This window comes from Pan paniscus, chromosome 6 (genome assembly GCF_029289425.2).
Source record: "Pan paniscus chromosome 6, NHGRI_mPanPan1-v2.0_pri, whole genome shotgun sequence".
Taxonomy (NCBI): domain Eukaryota; kingdom Metazoa; phylum Chordata; class Mammalia; order Primates; family Hominidae; genus Pan; species Pan paniscus.
Genome location: NC_073255.2, coordinates 60,536,382 through 60,557,940, shown reverse-complemented (window position 1 = coordinate 60,557,940; position 21,559 = coordinate 60,536,382). Strand labels below are relative to the sequence as shown.

The window sequence follows — 21,559 nt, the reverse complement described above, 5'->3', positions numbered from 1 at the left end:
TGTGTCATGTACCAGCTGTCCATCCAATGACTGCCCATCAGTTCCAAATTCACCCTTCACTGCCTGCTCTGCAAACATAGACGTGGGTTCCTTATATGCTTCCTCTATCAGCTGCTGCATTATTAAATGTTGTCAGTACATTGTGCTAGAGGGACTTTGTAAGAGGCTGTTCTTTCTGATTGTAGTGTGTCAATCTCCACAGCCACTGAGCTTGTCCAGCACTGGGCTCCTGCCCTGCACGGTGCTCAGCAGCACCCAGTGACCAGCAGTTTCTCTGCACCTGCGTGGGTGGTTTTGTAGTGAGACAGCTGTTCATTAATAGCTTAATGTAGCACCATAGAAGGCGGATTTTCAGCAAATTCCAGACGGCAGATTGCTAGCATGTTCCACCATGTGGTAATGCAGCAATTCTGCCATTGAATTCCCCATGACTGTGCCCTCTCCCAAGGATGACTGGATCTCAGCCCTAGTGAGGACTCCCTTCCTTGGTTACTCCATCTCATCGTAGGGACAGTAGGGGCAGTTACCGTTCATTGTATCAGCTGGTCCTATACTTTTTTTTTTTTTTTTTTTTTTGAGACAGGGTCTCCCTCTGTTGCCCAGGCTAAAGCATAGTGATGAAATCGTAGCCCACTGCAGCCATGACCTCCCTGGCTCAAGCAACACTCCCACCTCAGCCTCCCAGGTAGCTAGGACTACAGGTGTGCACCACCACACATGGCTATTTTTTTTTTCTTTGGTAGAGACAGGGTCTCACTGTGTTTCCCAGGCTGGTCTCAAACTCCTGGCCTGAAGCAGTCCTCCTGCCTTGGCTTTTCATATTACTGGAATTATAAGCATGAGCCACCATGCCTGGCCTCTGATAGTCCTATGTTCTCTAGAGTTCTTTTTACTTTTTGGTAGCCAATTTCTTATTATGCTGTTGCCCTGTTATAATGAATAATTCTCTGTATTAAATTTTACCACTTTAAACTTTTGAGTGGTTTTTGTCTCCTGATTGGACTCTAATATGCTAAGAAGGGTCCCGGCAGATAGACTCACACAGATGGGATTTGGGCATAGGTTTGGTTATCCAAGGGACTGTGCTGAGCTCCTTGCCAATGGGAAATGGGATGCTGGTGATTTCTAGTAAGTGACCTCACAGTTTTCTTGGGGGACTTTACTGGTCCTTCTTCAGGAAACCCTCTCCTTACCCCCATCATCACTCTTTCACTCTCATCTTTACTCATCTTTAGCCTCAGCCGAGATGTCTCACCCCACTCTCTCTGATGCAACAAGAAGCCCCTGGGGAACGTTTCAGTCCCACTCTGTACTTCTGTCATGTGCTCATCACAGTCTGGTAAGTGCTGGCATACGATTCCTAGATTAGTCCATTTTGCATTGCTATAAGGAAACACCTGAGGCTGGGTACTTTATAAAGAAAAACAGTTTATTTGGCTCACAGTTGTGCAGACTATACAAGTAGCATGGTGCCAGGCTGGGCACAGTGGCCCACACCTGTAATCCCAGCACTTTGGGACGCTGAGGCAGGAGGATTGCTTGAGCCCAGAAGTTTGAAACCAGCCTGGGAAACATGGTGAGACATTGTCTCTACTAAAAATAAAAAAAAATCAGCCAGGCATGATGGTGCACTGATGCATGCCTATGGTCCCAGCTACTTGGGAGGCTAAGGTAAAAAGATCTCTTTAGCCCAGGAGGTCAGGGTTGCAGTGAGCCATAATTACACCACTGCTCTCTAACCTGAGTGTCAGAGTGAGACCCTGTCTCAGAAAAAAAAAAGCATAGTGCCAGCGTCTGCTGGTGAAGACCTCAGGAGGTTTCCACTCATGGTAGAAGGTGAAGGAGGAGCCAGCACGTCACTTGGTGAGAAGACGGAGCAAGGGAGAGGGGAGGAGGTGCCAGGCTCTTTAAACAGTCAGCTCTCACATGAACTAGTAGAGAGAGAACTCACTCATTACCATGGGGCGGACACTAAGCCATTCATGAGGGATCCGCCCCCATGACCCACACACTTCCCGCCAGGCACCACCTCCAACATTAGGGATTTAATTTCAATATGAGAATTGGAGGAGACAGACATTCAAACTATATCAATTTCCTGCTACCCTATAAGCTCTGTGAGGGCAGAAACTCTTATACCATGTTCACTGCTGTTTCCTGGGCACCTAATATAGTGCCTGGTATGTAGTAGGTGCTCAAGAAATATTTGTTAGAGCCTGATGTGTTGGCTCAAGCCTGTAATTCCAGCACTTTGGAAGGAGGGGGCTAGGGGATTGCTTATGCCCAGGAGTTGAAGACCAACCTGGGCAACATAGTGAGACCCTGTCCCTAGAAAAAATAATAAACTGGTTGGGTGCAGTGGCTCGTGCCTGTGATCCCAGCAGTTTGGGAGGCCGATGTGGGTGGATCACCTGAGGTCAGGAGCTCAAGACCGGCCTGGCCAACATGGTGAAACCCTGTCTCTACTAAAAATACAAAAATTAGCCAGGCATGGTGGCATACACCTGTAATCCTAGCTACCTGGAAGGCTGAGGCAGGAGAATTGCTTGAACCTGGGAGTCGGAGGTTGCAGTAAGCCGAGATCACCCCACTGCACTCCAGCATGGGTGACAGGGTGAGACTTTGTCTCAACAACAAAAAAAAGAAAGAAAGAAAAAAGAAAAATAATATACTTAACCAGGTGTGGTAGTACATGCCTGTAATCCCAGCTACTTGGGAGACTGAGGTGGGAAGATGACTTGAGCCCAGAAGATGGAAGCTGCAGTGAGCCATAATCACCCCACTGTACTTCAGCCTGTGTGACAGAGGGGGACTCTGTCTCAAAAAAAGTAAAAAAAAAAAAAAAAAAAAAAAAAGAGAAAATTTGTTGGGGAAAAAAAAAAGTGAACAAGAAAAGGTGTCAGGAGAGTACTGTGAATGTGGGTCATGTCAGTAGAGTGTAGGGACTTGGGCAGGAGCGGCTGGACCCCAAGAGTAGGTTGGTGGAGACCAGGTCATTCATCCTAAGCAGTTTGCCTTGTAGCATGTAGATGAAATATCCCACGTTGGCTGCTGGTGACTGAACTGGGCTTCCTGTTTCTGTGTTTGGTTTGACTATCACAGTGTTGAAGAACTGTTGAAGTGAATACCTTGCAGTTTGCTACAGTTTCCCCCGGTCTCCCACATTACTCCAGCCTCTTTCCCTCACGTAGGTTGCCTGACCCGCTGATACCTGTGTTTGCTATCCCTGCAGATGGGTGGGTAGGAGGCAATTTAAGGAGGAAGATTTAATATATGAGTTATAGAAAGATAAATAGACTGGGCACAGTGGCTAAAGCCTATATCCCAGCACTTTGGGAGGCCAAGGCGGGAGGATTAGTTTGACCCAGGAGTTCAAGACCAGCCTGGGCCACATAGTGAGAACCCCCTCTCTACAAAAAATTAAAAAATTAGCCAGGCATGGTGGCATGCACCTACAATCCCAGCTACTCAGGAGGCTGAAGTGAGAGGATAGCGTGAGTCCAGGAATTGAAAGCCTCAGTGAGCCATGATCTTGCCACTATACTCCAGCCTGGGTGATAAAGTGAGAGACCCTATCTCAGAAAAAAAAAGCAAGAGAGAGATAAATAGATCCAGCATTGATGGGAGTGTGCTTTTGAGTGCTCTTTAGGAGAAAATTTTATTTAAACATTTTTTTCTTCTTTAAATTTTTTATATTCTCTTTTCTTTTCTTTTTTTTTTTTTTTTTTGAGATGGAGTTTTGCTCTGTCACCCGGGCTGGAGTACAATGGCACAGTCTCAGCTCACTGCAACCTCCACCTCCTGGGTTCAAGCGATTCTCCTGCCTCAGCCTCCTGAGTAGCTGGGACTCCAGGCCCGTGCCACCATACCCGGCTAATGTTTGTATTTTTAGTAGAGACGGGGTTTCTCCATGTTGGCCAGGCTAGTCTTGAACTCCTGACCTCGTTATCCATCCGCCTCGGCCCCCGCAAAGTGCTGGGATTAGAGGCGTGAGCCACTGTGCCTGGCCAAATTTCTTATATTCGAGCAAACCATTTCTTCAACAAGGAGAAATTAATTTCATCCAAAGAGCCCTAGGAGCAGGGCAGACTCAGAAAATCAGAGGCACTGTAGTCAGTTTGAGCAGCTTATATCTTTGGACCGCTAAGTTGGCCAGCGTCAGTCTGGATCCATTCTCTTCTCTTTAATTTCTCAAACACAAAGTGCCCTGCTGGAATCTGAAGTCAGATATGCAGTAGATCAGCAGTGACTTGGCAGCCTGCTATGTTTTGAGGCCTTATGCTAGGAAATGTGTGGGATACAAAAGGTAAGGGAAGGCTGGAATAGAGCATCTCCTGGGGAAACAAGAGCCAGAGATATGGTGTTGCCCCATGGAGACAGCCAGCTGGTGTTTGGCAGTGCTTTGTGGAAAGGCCGTACTTTGGTAAGATCTGTACAATCTGGAATGTGGCCTACAATATTATAGGCCCCCAAACTCCAGTTTTGGTTTTTTTTTTTTTTTTTTTAAGACAGAGTCTCGCTCTGTCACCTATGCTGGAGCGCAGTGGTCCGATCTCGGCTCACTGCAACCTCCACCTCCCGAGTTCAACTGATTTTCCTGCCTCAGCCTCCTGAGTAGCTGGGATTACACACGTCCACCACCACACCCAGCTAATTTTTGTATTTTTAGTAGAGATGGGGTTTCACCATGTTGGCCCAGGCTGGTCTCGAACTCCTGACCTCAGATGGTCCACCGCCTCGGCCTCCCAAAGTGCTGGGATTACAGGTGTGAGCCACTGCGCCTGGCCAAACTCCAGTTTTTCATGTTCCCTGCATAGGTCGGGGTCATAGGGAGTGATTCATTCTAGCAGAACTCCCTCGATTTTAAGGCAGGTATTCTATTTATTAATTGACAAAGGAGGCATATTTCTCCCCTGGTAATATAAAGATTTAGGTCCTTTTCCCAGGGACTCTGTTTCCACTGTGAGGGTTCTTGGAAAACTAAGCAGAGGATGAGGAAAAGACTGTGAACAAGTTTGCTGGTCCCTCCCTGTCCTACAAAAGAGCATACCTCTTCTGTAACCAGCAGATCCTTTTCTTTAGTCAAGGCTGGACAGATTGAGATGAGGGTGTGTGTGTGTGTCTGCATGTGTCTGCGTGCGTGCATGGGTGTGTGTGTGTGTGTGTGTGTGTGTGTGTGTGTATGTATGTATGTGTATGTTGAGACAGGGTCTCTGTCACCCAGGCTGGAGTGCAGTGGTGAGATCAGAGCTCACTGCAGCTTCCACTTCTGCAGCTTCCACTTTCATCCTCCCACTTGAGCCTGCAGAGTAGCTGGGACTATAGGAATGTGCCACCGCACCCAGCTCATTTTCTAATTTTTTGTAGAGATGAGGTTTCACTGTGTTGCCTAGGCTGGTCTTGAACTCCTGGCCTCATGGGATCCTCCTGCCTTAGTCTCCCAATGGGCTGGGATTATAGGTATGGGCCACCTCAGCTGACCTGCGATGATTTTTCAACAATATGATTCCTCTTTTACAGAACCACCTAAGCTGAAGATTCCCTTGAGAACAAGGGCTAGCCTGTGATTTCGTGACCTTTCTTCCATTTGTGGTTCTTGCCAAGTGGAATTTAAATGACCTTTTATCAAGATGGATAAACCCAAGTTTCCCAGTGCCGGAATATAGAAAATGGTTGGATAAGTAAGTCCCACTCAGCACCCATAGCCAAGACATGGGGACCTCAACACACCTGGGTCCCAGACATCACCTTTCATTGTGAGTAGCTCAGAGATGACATTCTTGGTTGTTAAGTACCCACTGGCAATAGTTTATGTAACAGCAAGTGAAGGAATAAATAGTCACCAAAACATTTTCTGTTCCCAATTCCAGCATTAATTGGATTAGATAGTTATCTTATGAAGAATACCACAGTCCTGACCATATCTTCAAGTCAACAGAAAAATTCTATTAAACAGTCAACCTTCTGTCTCACTCTGTTGCCCAGACTGGAGTGCAGTGGTGCAATTATGGCTCACTGTAGGCTCAAGCAATCCTCCTGACTCAGCCTCACAAGTAGCTGGGACTACAGGTGCTTGTCACCACACCTCGCTAATTTTCTCATTCTATCTATCTATCTATCTATCTATCTATCTATCTATCTATCATCTATCTATCTATCTATCTATCTATCTATCTATCTATCTATCTATCTATCTATCTATCTCAATACCACAGGACTGACTGGAAAACTTGAGTATGTGTGGATTTTGGTATACATAGAAATGGAGGAGCTGGAACCAATCCCCCCATATACCAAGGGACAAATTGTGTCTGTTTCTACAGTTATACTGTAGGATACATTATGTTCCATGACAATGGTAATTTTTAGCGACAATTTTTAATTGAGTGGAATTACCATAAAAATAATAAAAGTAGCAGCTAATATTTACTGAGCTGTTAATGAGATCCCTATAAATACCATAGATTTTTAAATTCCCCATAACTCTTCCTTATTTCACTTAACCACTTTATCTTAAATTACTCATGCTTGCTTCGGTAGCTCATATACTAAAGTTGGAACAATAGAGAGATTGGCATGGCCTCTGTGCAAGAATGACATGCAAATTTGTGAAGCATTCCATATTTTTTTAAAAAAAGAAAAAAATACTCCGAGATTTTCACTGTGTTTGTGCATATGACCTTTTGTTTAGGTTGAATTATATCCAAAGATGATATTTCCAGAAGTGAGATTACTGTGAGTCACAGGGCATGAGCATTCTTATTATGCTTGATGTAAGTTGCCAAGCTTTCAGGCATGGTGGCTGTCGACCTATAATCCCAGCACTTTTGGAGGTTGAGGTGGGAGGACTGCTTGAGGCCAGGAGTTGGAGGAGGCAGTATAGTGAGTCACTGTCTGTATTATTTTTTAAAAATTGCCAAGCTTTACCCTGGAAGGTTTATTTACAATTTAAACATCACTAATAGTATAAGAAAACGCCCATTTCACTGCACCTTTGCCAGCACAGGGTATTATAATTTAACAAGTTATTTTCTGTTTGATTATTTTTAATAAATAAAAGACCTCATATTACTTTATTTTCATTTGTCACTTTTTTTTTTTTTTTTTTTTTGAGACAGAGTCTTGCTCTCTTACCAGGCTGGAGTGCAGTGGCGTGACCTTGGCTCACTGCAGCCTCCGCCTCCCAGGTTCAAGCGATTCTCCTGCCTCAGCCTCCTGAGTAGCTGGGATTACAGGCACACGCCACCATGCCTGGCTAATTTCTGCATTTTTAGTAGAGACAGGGTTTCACCATGTTCGTCAGGCTGGTCTTGAACTCCTGAACTCATGATCCACCCACCTCGGCCTCCCAAAGTGCTGGGATTACAGATGTGAGCCACCGTGCCCATCCTATTTGTCACATTTTAGTATCTTTTCTTATGTTAGCTTGTTAGCTTTATTTCTTTATTGTCTTTTTTTTTTTGAGACTAAGTCTCGCTCTGTCTTCCAGGCTTGAGTGTAGTGGCACAAGCACAGTCTCAACTTACCACAGTCTTGACCGCCTGGGCTCAGGTGATCCTTCCACCTCAGTAGCTGGGACTATAGGCACATGCCACCGTGCCTGGCTATTTTTTTTTTTTTTTTAAGTACAGACGATGTCTTGCTATGTTTTCCAGGCTGGTCTGGAACTCCTGCCCTCAAGCAATCCTCCCCCACCCTCTCCCAAAGTGCTGGTATTATAAGTGTGAGCCACTCTGCCTGGGCTGTCTGTGACTTTTCCATTTATTTATAGAGTTAATGTGTCTTTTACTAATTTGATGATCTATTTATTTAATCTCTTTAAATTATAAAAATAGTAAATATTTTTAAGAAAGAAGTGAAAATTTTCCTTTACTCTTTAGATCCATAATCTTATCTCAGGAAATAATTGCTATTGAGAAAATGTGCCATATTTTTCAAGATACAGGCTAATTGGACATCACTTCACATTTTCATATTTCATGGACATCTATGCCAATACCTCTTGATCTTTCTTAATCCTTTTCATGGTTGCATAATATTTTATTATATGGATGTATCACAGTTTACCAGTCAGCTGCTGTAGGCATTTAGGCTTCTTCTACTATTTGCTTTGAGCTCTTTATATAATTAAAAATTAACCCCCTGAGCCAGATGTGGCAGCTCACACCTGTAATCCCAGCACTTTGGAAGGCTCAGGTGGGAGAACTGCTTGAGGGTAGGAGACTACCATCAGCCTGGTCAACATAACGACACTTTGTCTCTACTAAAAATTAAAAAAAAAAAAATGAGCTGGACATTGTGGTGGACACCTGTAGTCCCAGCTCCTGGGGAGGCTGAGACTGGAGAATCACTTGAGCCTAGGAGGTTGAGGCTGCAGTAAGCTGTGATCACACCACTGTGCTCCAGCTTTGGTCACAGAGTAAGACTGTGTTTCTTAAATAAAATAAAAATCAGGTGGGAAGATTGCTCGAGCCCAGGAGGTTGAGGCTGCAGTGAGCTCTGATTGCACTACTGCCGTACAGCCTAGGCAATAGAGCAAGACCCTTTCTCAAAAAATAAAATAAAATAAAATAAAAATTACCCTTTATCATATTTCCCAGTGACACCTTCCCTCCTACATTTTTCCTAGAAGCCCTTGAATTTTGTTTGCTTTTCACATACCATTTAAAACTTTTAAGTACTGATGTCTGTCTGTGTCATCCCTCTTTTTTTTTTTCTTTTTTTTTTTTTTAAAGAATGTCTTTTTGTCACTTTCAACTAAATCTACCATGAAAGACTTCAGAGTCCAGGCAGAGAGACTGACTGGGCAACATCTTATTCAGGTACAAAAAGACTTGGACTATAACACAAAAATGGTCAAATAACAGCACATGCATGAAGTGCAATGGGAAGCTCTTCTGGAGGGTGAGAGAAGCTTCCAGTTAAGGTAACATTGAAACCGGGTCCTGAAAGATGAGGAAGAGTTGCATGAGAGTGGGGAGGGAAGGGGGAGGTGGAGGGATGGGGAATGGGCTGGGATGGGATGTAGTGAGCTGCCCAGGCAGGGAAACTAGCACTGTAAAGACCTGGACAATGAAGATGGCACATTTTGTTCAGGGAATGGTGAATTAAGTGTGGCAGGAATGCATTGGAGAGACAGTAATTTGCTTGTATGGAATTTTGCCCAAGAGACCTCATTACAGTTTCTAATCTGTTGATGTTATCATGCATCCCTGTCCTTGTCAAATAGTTTAGAATAGGTATAATGATCACAATAACACCAATCATAGTATTTCATTAGTTCTCACAAAATCACAGATAGGTGCCACAGTTATCTCCGTTTTATGCACAAAATGATGAAGACTTGTGGACAATAAGTGATTTGCCCAAGCTCACCTGGATATTAAGACTGAGTCAAATGTTGGGTCTGGTCTGACTTTAATGCTTGCTTTGTTCATGAGCACCACGTATTGCCTCTCCTATGCAGTTAAGCAGGTAGACAGGTGAGAGAAGAACCCATTCTCTCTACTCACACACTTCTGACCAAATATATGTGCGGAGTTTCTACACCAGTTCTCCAACTCTCTAGATACCAACTGCGTATCCCACAGTTCCATCCTGACACTACCTGGAGTTAGTGCAGACCCCACAGATTAGGGGCTCAGTCCCACGAGACCACCCTCACTTTAGATGCCAGTTGCAAGTCCTAGGTTGTCACCTGTATTTTGACCAACCAGTTAGAAATCAGGGGTTCCCATGACCCTCTTCTTGGGTTTGATTATTTGCTAGAACAACTCACAGAACTTAGAAAAACAGGTTTTTTTTTAAGAGACAGGGTCTTGTTCTGTTGCCCAGGCTGGAGTGCACTGGTGCAATCATAGCTCATTGAAGCCTCAACCTCCAGGGCTCAAGTGATTTTCCTGCTTCAGCCTGTCAAGTAGCTGGAATTACAAGTTTCCCACCACCATATCTGGCTAATTTTTTAAACTTTTTGTGTAGATGGGGTCTCGTTACATTGCCCAGGCTGGTCTCAAATTCCTGGGCTCAAGTGATTCCCCCACCTCTGCCTCCAAAAGTGCTGGGATTACAGGCATGAGCCACCACATCTGGCCAGTTTATTTTCTATTACTGGCTCAGTGTAAAGGCTGCATCTCAGGAACAGCCAATGAAAGAGATGCACAGGACAAGGTAAGTGGGGAGGGGCACAGAGCTTCCATGCCCTCTGTTGGGCACGCTACCCTCCCAGCACCTCCTTGTGTTCAGCAACATGGAAGCTCTCCAAACCCTGTTGTTTAGGATTTTTATGGAGGCATGATTGATAAAATCATTAGCCATTGGTGGTTAAGTCAATCTCCAGCCCCTTTTGCCTCCTGGAGTTCAGCCAGTAAGGCTGAAAGTTCCAAGCCTCAAAAAATGTGGTTGGGGTTGGGCACGGTGGCTTACGCCTGTAATCCCAACACTTTGGGAGGCCGAGGTGGGCAGATCACCTGATGTCAGGAGTTCAAGACCAGCCTGACCAACATGATGAAACCCCGTCTCTACTAAAAATACAAAAATTAGCTGGGCATGATAGCACATGCCTGTAATCCCAGCTACTCAGGAGGCCGAGGCAGGAGAATAGCTTGAACGTGGGAGGCGGAGGTTTTAGTGAGCCGAGATTGTCCCATTGCACTCCAGCCTGGGCTACAAGAGCCAAACTCCGTTTAAAAAAAAATGTGGTTTGTTCCTCTGGCAACCAGCCCTTCTGAAGCAGTCTAGGAACTTCCAGCCACCCAGGCATCTCAACAGCATCCCACATGCTTTCTTACCATGCTGCAGATCTGAAAGAACTTAGAGGCCCTTGTGTCAGGAACCTGGGACTAAGACCAAATATTAAAACAGAAGGTGCTCCTATTACCTCTATCACTAAGGACTTTATAAGAGCTTTAGAAGCTTTGTGCCAGGAACCAGGGGCAAATACCAAATATATATTTCTTTTCTTATATTTGAGACAGAGTCTCACTCTCTTACCCAGGCTGGAGTGCAGTGATGTGATCGTAGCTCACTGTAGCCTTGACCTCCTAAGCTAAAGCAATCCTCCCACATTAACCTCTCCAGTAGCTGGGACTACAGGTGTGCATCACCATGCCCAGCTGATTTTAATTTTAATTTTGTAAAGGCAGGGTCTTGCTATGATGCCAAGGCTGATCTTGAACTCTTGGCCTCAAGCATTCCTTCCTCTTTGGCCTCCCAAAATGTTGGGATTATAGATGGGAGCCCCCATGCCCACCAATCACAAGGATCTTTATAAGAGAAAGGAGGTAGGAGAGTCAGAATTAGAGAAGGAGATGTGGTGATGGAAGAAGAGGTCAGAGAGGAAGATTTGAAGATGCTGCACTTCTGACTTCGAAGATGGAGTCAGGGGCCATCTTCAAGGTGAGTCAAGGAATGGGGGTGGCTTCTAGAAACTGGAAAAGGCAAGGGAGCACATTCTCTCTAGAGCCTCCAAAAGGAATGCAGCCCCTCTGACACCTTGACTTTAGCCTTACTAGACCTAACTGGGTTTCTGGGCCCCAGAACTGTAAGACGGTAGATTTCTGGTGTTTTAAGCCACTAAATGTAGGGTAGTTTGTTGCAGCAGCAAGAAGAAATGAACATGAAGCCAGGGGCAGTTGCTCACGCCTGTAATCCCAGCACTTTGGGGAGCTGAGGTGGGAAGATTGCTCAAGCCCAGGAGCTTAAGACCAGTCTGGGCAACATAGTGAGACCTCATGTCTACACAAATTTTAAAGAAAAGGCGGGGCGTGGTGGTTCATGCCTGTAATCCCAGCACTTTGGGAGGCCGAGGGGGGTGGATCATGAGGTCAGGAGTTCAAGACCAGCTTGGCAAAGATGGTGAAACCCCATCTCTACTAAAAATACAAAAATAAGCCCGGTGTGGTGGTGCGTGCCTGTAATCCTGGCTACTTGGGAGGCTGAGGCAGAGAATCACTTGAATCCGGGAGGCAGAGGTTGCAGTGAGCCAAGATCACGCCATTGCACTCCAGCCTAGGCGACAGAGTAAGACTCTGTCTTAAAAAAAAAAAAAAAAAAAATTAGCTAGGTGTTTTGGCGTGCACCTGTAGTCTCAGCTCCTAGGGAGGCTGAGACAGGAGGATTGTTTAAGCCTAGGGCGTTGAGGTTGCTGTGAGCTGTGATTGCACCACTGTACTTCAGCCTGGGCAATAGAGCAAGACCCTGTCTCAGAAAGGAAGGAAGGAAGGAAGGAGCATGGTGGGAATGGGGACAGATGGCAATGTTAGGTAGAGTGGTCAGGGTTGGCCTTATAAGTGAAAATTGAGCAAAAGTTTGAAGCAGGTGATGGAGCTGGCCAAGGTGCTGAGGGAAGAGCACTGTAGGCTGAGTCAACAGGATAAAGGTGTTAGGAAACTCCCTGGTGTGTCTGAGGCTCTGGAAGGAGGCCAGAGGAGCAAAGAGATAGAGGTAGTGAAGCAGGCGAGGAGGCCAGGGAGTTGCTGGGCTGGTATCAGTACAGATCATGTAAGCCCTGGAGGCTATTGCTGGGGCTTTGGCTTTTACTCTGACTGAAATGGGAACCGTGGGCGGGGGTGTTGGGGGTGGGTTCTGAGCAGAGAAGCAAAGTGATCTTTCTCCTGATTTAAAAGCACCCCCTGGCTGCTGAGTTGAGAAAGACTGTGGGAAGATTTGGATAGAAGCAGCGGGGCTGAGATTTGGCAACATCCAGGCGGGAGATGAAGTCAGTCAATAGGATTTCCTGACAGACTGGATGTAAGCTGTGAGAGACGGCAGGAGTCAAGGTTGAGTTTGGTTCTAATTGAATTATTAAGTAATTTTTGAAAACACTACTGCGTTTCCCAATCCTACCAAGTAAAGAATGCTAGATTAAAGAAATCTCAAGTCAGGCTGCACAGGTGCAGTGGCTCCCACCTATAGTTGCAACAGTTTGAGAGGCAGAGATGGGAGTATGTTTCAAGGCCATGAGTTCGAGAACAGCCTTGCAACATAGTAAGACCTCCCTCTACAAAAATAAAAGAAAGACATTTAATAAAATGAAATAAATATAGCCGGGCATGGTGGTGTGTACCTATGGCCCCAGTTACTCAGGAGGCTGAGGTGGGCAGATCTCTTGAGGCTAGGAGTTTGAGACCATCTTGGACAACATAGTAAGACTTCTCTGTCTACAAAAATTAAAAAAAAAAAAAGCCTGATATGGTGGTGCTTGCCTGTATTCCCAGGTACTGGTACAGCTGAGGCAGGATGATCTCTTGAGCCCAGCTGGTCAAGGCTGCAGTGAGCTATGATTATACCACTGCACTCCAGCCTGGGTGACAGAGCAGGACCCTGTCTCAAAATACAAATATGAATGAAGTGAAATCTCAGGTCAGACCAGTCCCTTCTAGGCTATGCAGGCCTTGCAACCACATAGCTGCATGATCAGGATTGTGTGGCTGTGGATGAGGAGACCCCTGCCCAATTGGTGTTGGCTATATAATCAGTTTATTTTTAAATATAGTAATCAGATATATTTCATCATGCTTAATGGTCTGAAATATGTGTGGGTTTTGGAATTCTCCTTAGAACAGGTTGTAACATCTTACTGGCTCCATCATTCCCTAATTTTTTTATCTTATCAGTTTTTAATAAGATCAGAATAGGTATTAGACTACCTAATCAGTTTTGATTAAGGAGAAAATGAAATTGTGTTGTTCACACTTTATCCAAGATTGGTGTCATATTTGCTAAATCAAATCAATACTTGAACAAATGCAAAATTAGGGCTTATCATGAAACACTATGTCATTCTTGAAGAAGATGCCTTTTTTATTTTTATTTTTTAAAGATGGTGTCTTGCTTTTGTCGCCCAGGCTGGTGCAATGGCGTGATTTTGGCTCACTGCAACCTCTGCCTTCTGGGTTCAAGCAATTCTCCTGCCTCAGCCTCCTGAGTAGCTGGGATTACAGGCGCCCGCCACCACACCCATCTAATTTTTGTATTTTTAGTAGAGATAGGGTTTCACCGTGTTGGCCAGGCTGGTCTCAAACTCCTGACCTCAGGTGATCTGCCCACCTCAGCCTCCCAAAGTGCAGGGATTACAGGCATGAGCCACCATGCCCGGCCTCCATTTCTTTTTTGTAGTCGTTAGTAAACAGCTGCTATCATTGCAGACTTGCTATTTAGGCACTTAGGAATTTTTCACTAGAAGGCATGTAAAGAAAGACCATCAGCATTTGTAATGAATTTAGCATTCATTCTTTGACTGCATGACTGTCCCAGAGCTGTAACTTTACTAATGAATGTTTCAGAAGCCACTTAGCTAGCAACTGGGCCTAACCAGCCACTTACTCTCGTTATTCAGTGCTCTTTTACTCTTGTCTATTTCTCCTCAAACTTGGCTACACTCACAAAGTGATTAAAAACTTGTATTTTCTTTCCTTTTTAGAGACAGGGTCTTGCTCTGTCACCCAGGCTGCAGTACAGTGACATGATCATGGTTCACTGTAGCCTCAAACTCCTGGGCTTAAGCAATCCTCAGTCTCCCAAGTAGTTGGGACTATGGACGTGTGCCACCATGCCCAGCTAATTTTTTTATTTTTTATCATAGAGATGGGATCTTGCTAGGTTGCTCAGACTAGGCTCAAACTCCTGACCTCAAGTGATCCTCCTGCCTCAGCCTCCCAAAGTGCTGGGATTACAGGCAGGCATCTGTGCCCAGCCACTAATTATTTTAAATAATAGCTTTATTAAAATATGATTCACATACCCTTCAATTGATTTATTTATTGAAATCTGCAATTCAGTAGGTTTTAGAATATTCATAGAGCTGTGCATCGATCACCACAGTCAGTTTTAGAACCTTTCATTACCCTATAGAGAAATCCGCACCTCTTAGCCACTACCTCCTACTCCCCCCCTACCTGCCTTGGCCCCCCAGCCTTAGGCAACCATTGATTCATTTTTTGTCACTATAGAATTTCCTAATCTGGACAAGTAGAATTGTACAATATGTGATCTTTTGTGGCTTTTTTTTCCCTCTTAGCACAATGTTTTCAAAGTTCCTTTATGTCATAGTGTGTATCAGTATTTCATTTCTTCTGTGGCTGAATAATATTCCATGGTAGAGACACACTGCATTTTGTTTATCTGTTCATCAGTTGATGGACATTTGGGTTGTTTCCACGTATTGGCTATTATGAATAATGCTGCTATGAAGATTGCTGTATAAGTTTTTGTGTGGACATATATTTCTATTTCTCTGGGATATATGCCTAGGAGTGAAATTGTTGCATTATATGATGACTGTATGTTTAGCCTTTTGAGAAACTGCCAGTTTGTCTTCTAAAATAGCTACACCAGTTGGGTGTGATGGCTCACACCTGTAGTCCCAGCTACTCAGGAGGCTCAGTTGGGAGGATGGCTTGAGCCCACAAGTTCAAGATCAGCCTGGGCAAGATAGCAAGACCCTGTATTGATTAAAAAAAATCCAATTAAAATGACAAGAAAAGCGTGGTTACACGATTTTATGTTCCCACCAGTAATGTATGTGGGTTCCAATTCTTCCACATCTTCGCTGACTTTTTTTTTTTTTTTTCTAGGCAGGGGCTTGCTCTGTCTCTCAGGCTGCAGCACAGTGACGCCATCACAGTTCACTGGAGCCTTGACCTCCCAGGCACAAGTGATTTTCTCATCTGAGCCTCCTGAGTAGCTGATAATTACAGGTGCATGCCACCATGCCTGGCTAATTTTTATATTTTTTTTGTAGTGATGGGGTTTTACCATGTTGCCCAGGCTGGTCTCTTACTCCTGGCCTCAAGTGATCTGCCCACCTCAGCCTCCCAAAGTTCTGGAATTACAGGCTAAGCCACTGTGCCCGGCCTTCACCAACATTTGTTATTATCTGTTTTTTTTTTTCTTTATATCTTAAAGCAGTATAAGAACAAGTGTCTTCAATTATAGTAAACAAAAAATATAATCCCAGGGCATTGGGAGGGTGGGAGGGTGAGATAGGAAGATCTTTTGATGCCAGGAGTTTTTTTGTTTCTTTGTTTGTTTGTTGTTTGTTTGTTTTGAGGCAGTCTCACTTTGTCACCCTGGGTGGAATGCATGCAGTGACGCGATCTTGGCTCACTGCAACCTCCGCCTCCCAGGTTCAAGTGGTTCTCCTGCCTCAACCTCCCGAGTACCTGGGATTACAGGCCCATGCCACTACTGCCTGGCCAATTTTTGTATTTTTAGTAGAGATGGGGTTTCGCCACGTTGGCCAGGCTAGTCTGGAACTCCTGACCTCGGGTGATTTGCCTGCCTTGGCCTCCCAAAGTGCTGGGATTGCAGGCATGAGCCACCACGCCTGGCCTGATGCCAGGAGTTTTAGACCAGCCTGGGCAACCTAGCAAGACCTCGTCTCTACAGAATATTTAAAAATTAGCCAGATGTGGTGGTGGCTGCCTATAGTCTCTCTCTGTATTTTATTTATTTATTTATTTTATTTTTTTACTTTTTGAGACATGGTCTGGCTCTGTCACCCAGGCTAGAGTGCAGTGGTGTGATTATGGCTCACTGCAGCCTGAAACTCCTGGGATCAAGTGATCAACCCTCCCACCTCATTCTACCAAGTAGTGGGGACCACAGGTGCATGCCACCTGGGTCTCGCTATGTTGCCCAGGCTGGTCTTGAGCTCCTGGCCTCAAGTGATCCTCTCACCTTGGCTTCCAAAAATGCAAGGATTACACGTATGAGCCACCATGCCTGGCCCCTACCCTGCCTATTGAGAACCAGAAGAATGATCCAAATTCTCCTTAGCTCAACTCAAGCCATTTCCCGATTGCTTCATCAGCAAGGAGCTGGTTATTGGGCTGTCCAGGCCTCCCAAGCAGCACAGAAATGAGGTGAGGGAGTTTTCCTGCTGCTCCACTCTGTGAGGAGTTGGAGGATGATGTTTACTCATTTGCAGAGAGAGATGCCTTGTAGCCACCTTAGGATGGAGGGGACCCTGATTCCAATGTCCTTTTTTTCTTTAGAAACAGGACCTTGCCCTGTCACTCAGGATGGAGTTCAGTGGTCCAATCATGGCTCACTGTAGCCTCAAACTCCCAGGCTCAAGCAATCCTACCACGTCAGCCTTCCCAGTAGCTGGTAAGCACCATGACACTCAGTGAATTTTGTTTTTCTTTTTTTGTAGAGATGGGGCCACACTATGTTGCCATGGCTGACCTTGAACTCCTGCACTCAAGGGATTTTCCTGCCTTGGCCTCCCAAAGTATTGGTATTACAGGCATGAGTCATTGTGCCCACTGTCTCTGGTTCTTAACCTTCTACCTCCCTCTTCCACTTTTAAAGAATGCTTGTAATTACATGGGCTCTCCTAGATACTCCAGGATAATCTTGTTTTAAGGTCAGCTGATGAGCAACATTAATTTTATCTGCACTCTTAATTCCCCCTTCCTATGTAATTGTGCTGTGTAACATAGGACATGAGCAATTAGTTGGCAGGGTGGGGGGTTATTACTTTGTCCACCACAGTAACTTGTGCCAGGTACTGAGCTAAGCACTGGTGAATTAAGCATGAATAACACACACTCTGTAATCTCCATCCATTCATGGGAGGAGCACCTCACCTGCCATGCTCCTGAGAATCTGGGGAGTCAAGGAAGTCTTCCATGAGGAGGTGATGCCAACGCGGACAAGTGACAGAGGAGCCGAAGCTAGCCAGGAAGAGAGTAGAGGTTTAAGGGGAAGCGTATTATAAGCACAGGATATCACCCACTTCAGAGACTCCCAGAGGAGATAGAGTGTGCATTCAGGGGGCAGATGAGGCTCAGTTGGACTCCATAGCAGGTGAAATGGAGAGGGGCAAGCAGTGAGGCTGCGTTGCAAGGCAGGGCAGAGCGGGGGCTGTTAAGGAGTTTGGACTTAATCCCCGAGGCAAGGAGAAGCGATGTAAATGGGGGAGTAACATGATGAGATTCATGCATTAGAGACATGGCTCAGGCTTCTGTAGAGAAGGCACCAGGGGGAGCAGATGGCTCAGTGGGTGTGCAGGAGACCTCTCACTGAGTTGAGGGAGAGGTTTTTAAAACAGAAGAAGTTTGAGTAATTTAAATGATGGTGGGAAGGCGCTAAAAGTAGGGGATAGGTTAAAGATACAGGAAAGTGGGAGGAAGAACTGACAAGTGAGGTTCCAGAGAGGGCAGGAGAAGAGATTCCCTTAGGGGGATTAACACTTTCTTTTCTTTTTCTTTCTAAGACAGGGTCTCACTCTGTCGCCCAGGCTGGAGTGCAGTGGCATGATCTTGGCTCACTGTAGTGTAGACTTCCCAGCCTCAAGGGATCCTCCCACCCCAGACTCCCAAGTAGCTGGAATTACAGGTGTGCACCACCACCACGCCTGGCTAATATTTTTCTTTTTTTTGGTAGACATACAGTCTCACTGTGTTGCGCTGACAGGTCTCCAACTCCTGGCCTCAAGTGATCCTCCTGCCTAGGCTTCCCAAATTGCTGGGATTACAGGCATGAGCCAGAGTGCCTGGCCTCTGCTAGTTCTGTATTCTCTAGAGTTGTCTTTACTTTGTGCTAGTGTGTCCCTCGTTATGCTGATCCTCTGCTAAAATTAATACTTTTTTTTTTTTGAGATGGAGTTTCACTTTTGTTGCCCAGGCTGGATTGCCCAGGCTGGAGTGCAGTGGCGCTATCTTGGCTCACCGCAACCTCCGCCTTCCAGGTTCAAGCAATTCTCCTGCCTCAGCCTCCCGAGTAGCTGGGATTACAGGCATGTGCCACCATGCCCAGCTAATTTTGTATTTTTAGTAGAGATGGGGTTTCTCCATGTTGGTCAGGCTGGTCTTGAATTCCTGACCTCAGGTGATCCGCCTGCCTTGGCCTCCCAAGGTGCTGGGATTACAGGCATGAGCCATGGTGCCTGGCCAAAATTAATACTTTCTATATTAAATTTACATATATATATATTTTTTCTTTTTGATACCAGGTCTCACGCTGTCACTTAGGCTGGAGTACAGTGGCACAACCTCTGCTCACTGCAGCCTCCACCTGCCAGGCTCAAGCAATTCTTCTGACTTAGCCTCCCGAGTAGCTGGGATTACAGGTAAGTGCCGCCACACCAAGCTAATTTCTGTGTTTTTTGTAGAGATGGGGTTTCGCCATGTTTCCCAGACTGGTCTCAAACTCCTGAGCTCAAAGCAATTCACCCACCTTGGCCTCCCAAAGTGCTGGGATTACAGGTGTGAGCCACCTTGCTCATTCTAGTTTAAACTTTTGAGTGGTTTCTGTCTCCTGATTGGACTCCTACAAATACAGAATTGATGGTAGGAAGGGTACCAGGAGAGAGACCCACACAGATGGGATTTGGGAATAGGTTTGGTTATCCAAGGAGCAGTGCTGAGCTCCTTGCTAATGGGATATGGGATGCTGGTGATTTCCAGGAAGTGACCTCACAATGACTCAAGCTACCACTTACTGTTGATTGTGATGAAATACCAGGTGAAGGCCGGGTGCGGCAGCCTGTAATCCCAGCACTTTGGGAGGCCAAGGCGGGCGGATCACTAGGTCAGAAGATCGAGACCATCCTGGCTCGGTGAAACCCCGTCTCTACTAAAAATACACAAAATTAGCTGGGCATGGTGGCGGGCACCTATAGTCCCAGCTACTTGGGAGGCTGAGGCAGGAGAAAGGTGGGAGCCTGGGAGGTGGAGCTTGCAGCGAGCCGAGATCCTGTCACTGCCCTCCAGCCTGGGCAACAGAGTGAGACTCCGTCTCAAAAAAAAAAAAAGAAATACCAGGTGAAGCATATGCCCTGCAAGCTTAGGGGTGCTACAGTTGACCACTGTAGCAGTAAAGATGACTGAAGAATGGCATGGGATGGATCCTTTCGAATGCACTTGAGCAGCAGTCTCCAACCACAGGGCCACAGAGCCAGAGGTGAGCAGCAGGCGAGTGAAGGGAAACTTCATCTGTATTTCTAGCCCCTCCCATCGCTTGCATGACCACCTGAGCTCCACATCCTGTCAGATCAGCAGCAGCATTAGATTCTCATAGGAGCACGAACCCTGTCGTGAAGTGTGCATGCGAGGGATCTAGGTTGTGCGCTCCTTACGAGAATCTGATGCCTGATGTTCTGTCACTGTCTCTCATCACCCCAGATGGACAGTCTAGTTGCAGGAAAACAAGCTCAGAGATCCCACTGATTCTACATTATAGTGAGTTGTAGAATTACTTCATTATATATTACAACATAATAGTAATGGAAATAAAGTGCACAATATTTGTAATGCACTTGAATCATCCTGAAATTATTCCCTCCACTCCCAGTCTGTGGAAAAATTGTCTTCCACACATTCACTCTGTTTTTTGGTAGAGACAAGGTCTTAATATATTGCCCAGACTGATCTCAAACTCCTGGCCTCAAGTAATATACCTCTCTCAGCCTCCCAAAGTGCTGAGATTGCAGGCATAAGCCACCACCCTCAACCAAGACTGTTTCTTAAACCAAATAAAAATTAAGTGAGATTACTTGAGCCCAGGTGGTCGAGGCTGCAGTGCGCCCTGATTGCACCACTGCACTCCAGCCTAGGTGACAGAAAATTAAAAAATCAAATAAAAATAATGTCTCAAAAAATAAAATACAAATTAACCCTTTATGACATTCCCAGTAACTTTCCAAGTGTTCCCACAAGTCTTTGAATTTTGTTTAATTTTCACATACCATTTAAGACGTTTAAGAACTTATGTCTGTTTGTGTCATCCCTTTATTTCAAAAGAATGTATTTGTCACCTCCAGCTGGATCTACCATGAAAGACTTCTGAATCCAGGAAAAGAGACTGACTGGGTAACATGTTATTCAGGTACAAAAAGACTTGGACTATAACTCAAAAATGATCAAATAATAGTGCATGCATCAAATGCAATGGGAAGCTCTTTTGGAGGCTGAAAGAAGTTTCCAGTTAAGGTGACATTGAAGCTAAGTCCTGAAAGATGAGGAAGAGTTGTATGAGAGTGGGGAGGGAAGGGGGAGGTGGAGGGATGGGGAATGGGCTGGAATGGGATGGAGTGAGCTGTGCAGGCGGGGAAACCAGCACTGCACAGACCTGGACAATGAAGATGGCACATCTTGTTCAGGGAATGGTGAATTAAGTGTGGCAGGAATGCTTTGTGGAGACAGTAATTTGCTTGTATGGAATTTTTCCTGAGAGATCTCACTACAGTTTCTAATTTTTTGATGTTGTCATCCATCACTGTCCTTGTCAAATAGTTTGGAATAGGTATAATGATCACAATAACACCAAGCATAATATTTCGTTAATTCTCACAGAATCACAGGTAGGTGCCACAGTTATCCCCATTTTACGAATGAAGTGATGAAGACTTAGCAATAATGAGTGATGTGCCCAAGCTCACCTGGATATTAAGACTGAGTCGAATGTTGGGTCTGGTCTGACTTTAATGCTTGCTTTGTTCATGAGCACCACGTATTGCCTCTCCTATGCAGTTAAGCAGGTAGACAGGTGAAAGAAAAGCCCGTGTCTGTCTCTGCTCACACACTTCCGACTGAATGTATGTATGGAGTTTCTA

At 45.3% G+C, this 21,559-nt stretch overlaps 1 protein-coding gene and 1 non-coding gene across 22 annotated transcripts in view; both read left to right on the top strand.

The window, feature by feature from the left end:
• The window catches only part of LOC117980965 (putative uncharacterized protein FLJ44672), a 65,123-nt gene that overhangs the window by 32,602 nt on the left and 10,962 nt on the right, over positions 1-21,559 (top strand). For 6 of the 21 annotated variants that reach the window (XM_063605725.1, XM_063605731.1, XM_063605722.1 and 3 more), the window contains 3 exons: positions 1,236-1,339; positions 5,521-17,109; positions 18,221-20,832. The gene's annotated coding sequence lies outside the window, so the exon portion shown is untranslated. The remainder of the gene's footprint in view (positions 1-1,235; positions 1,340-5,520; positions 17,110-18,220; positions 20,833-21,559) is intronic. The other 15 variants (XM_063605723.1, XM_063605733.1, XM_063605737.1 and 12 more) reach the window with 15 other exon arrangements.
• On the top strand, positions 6,525-6,628 carry LOC117981276 (U6 spliceosomal RNA). The gene has a single exon (XR_004672754.1). It is a non-coding gene; the product is annotated as a U6 spliceosomal RNA (small nuclear RNA).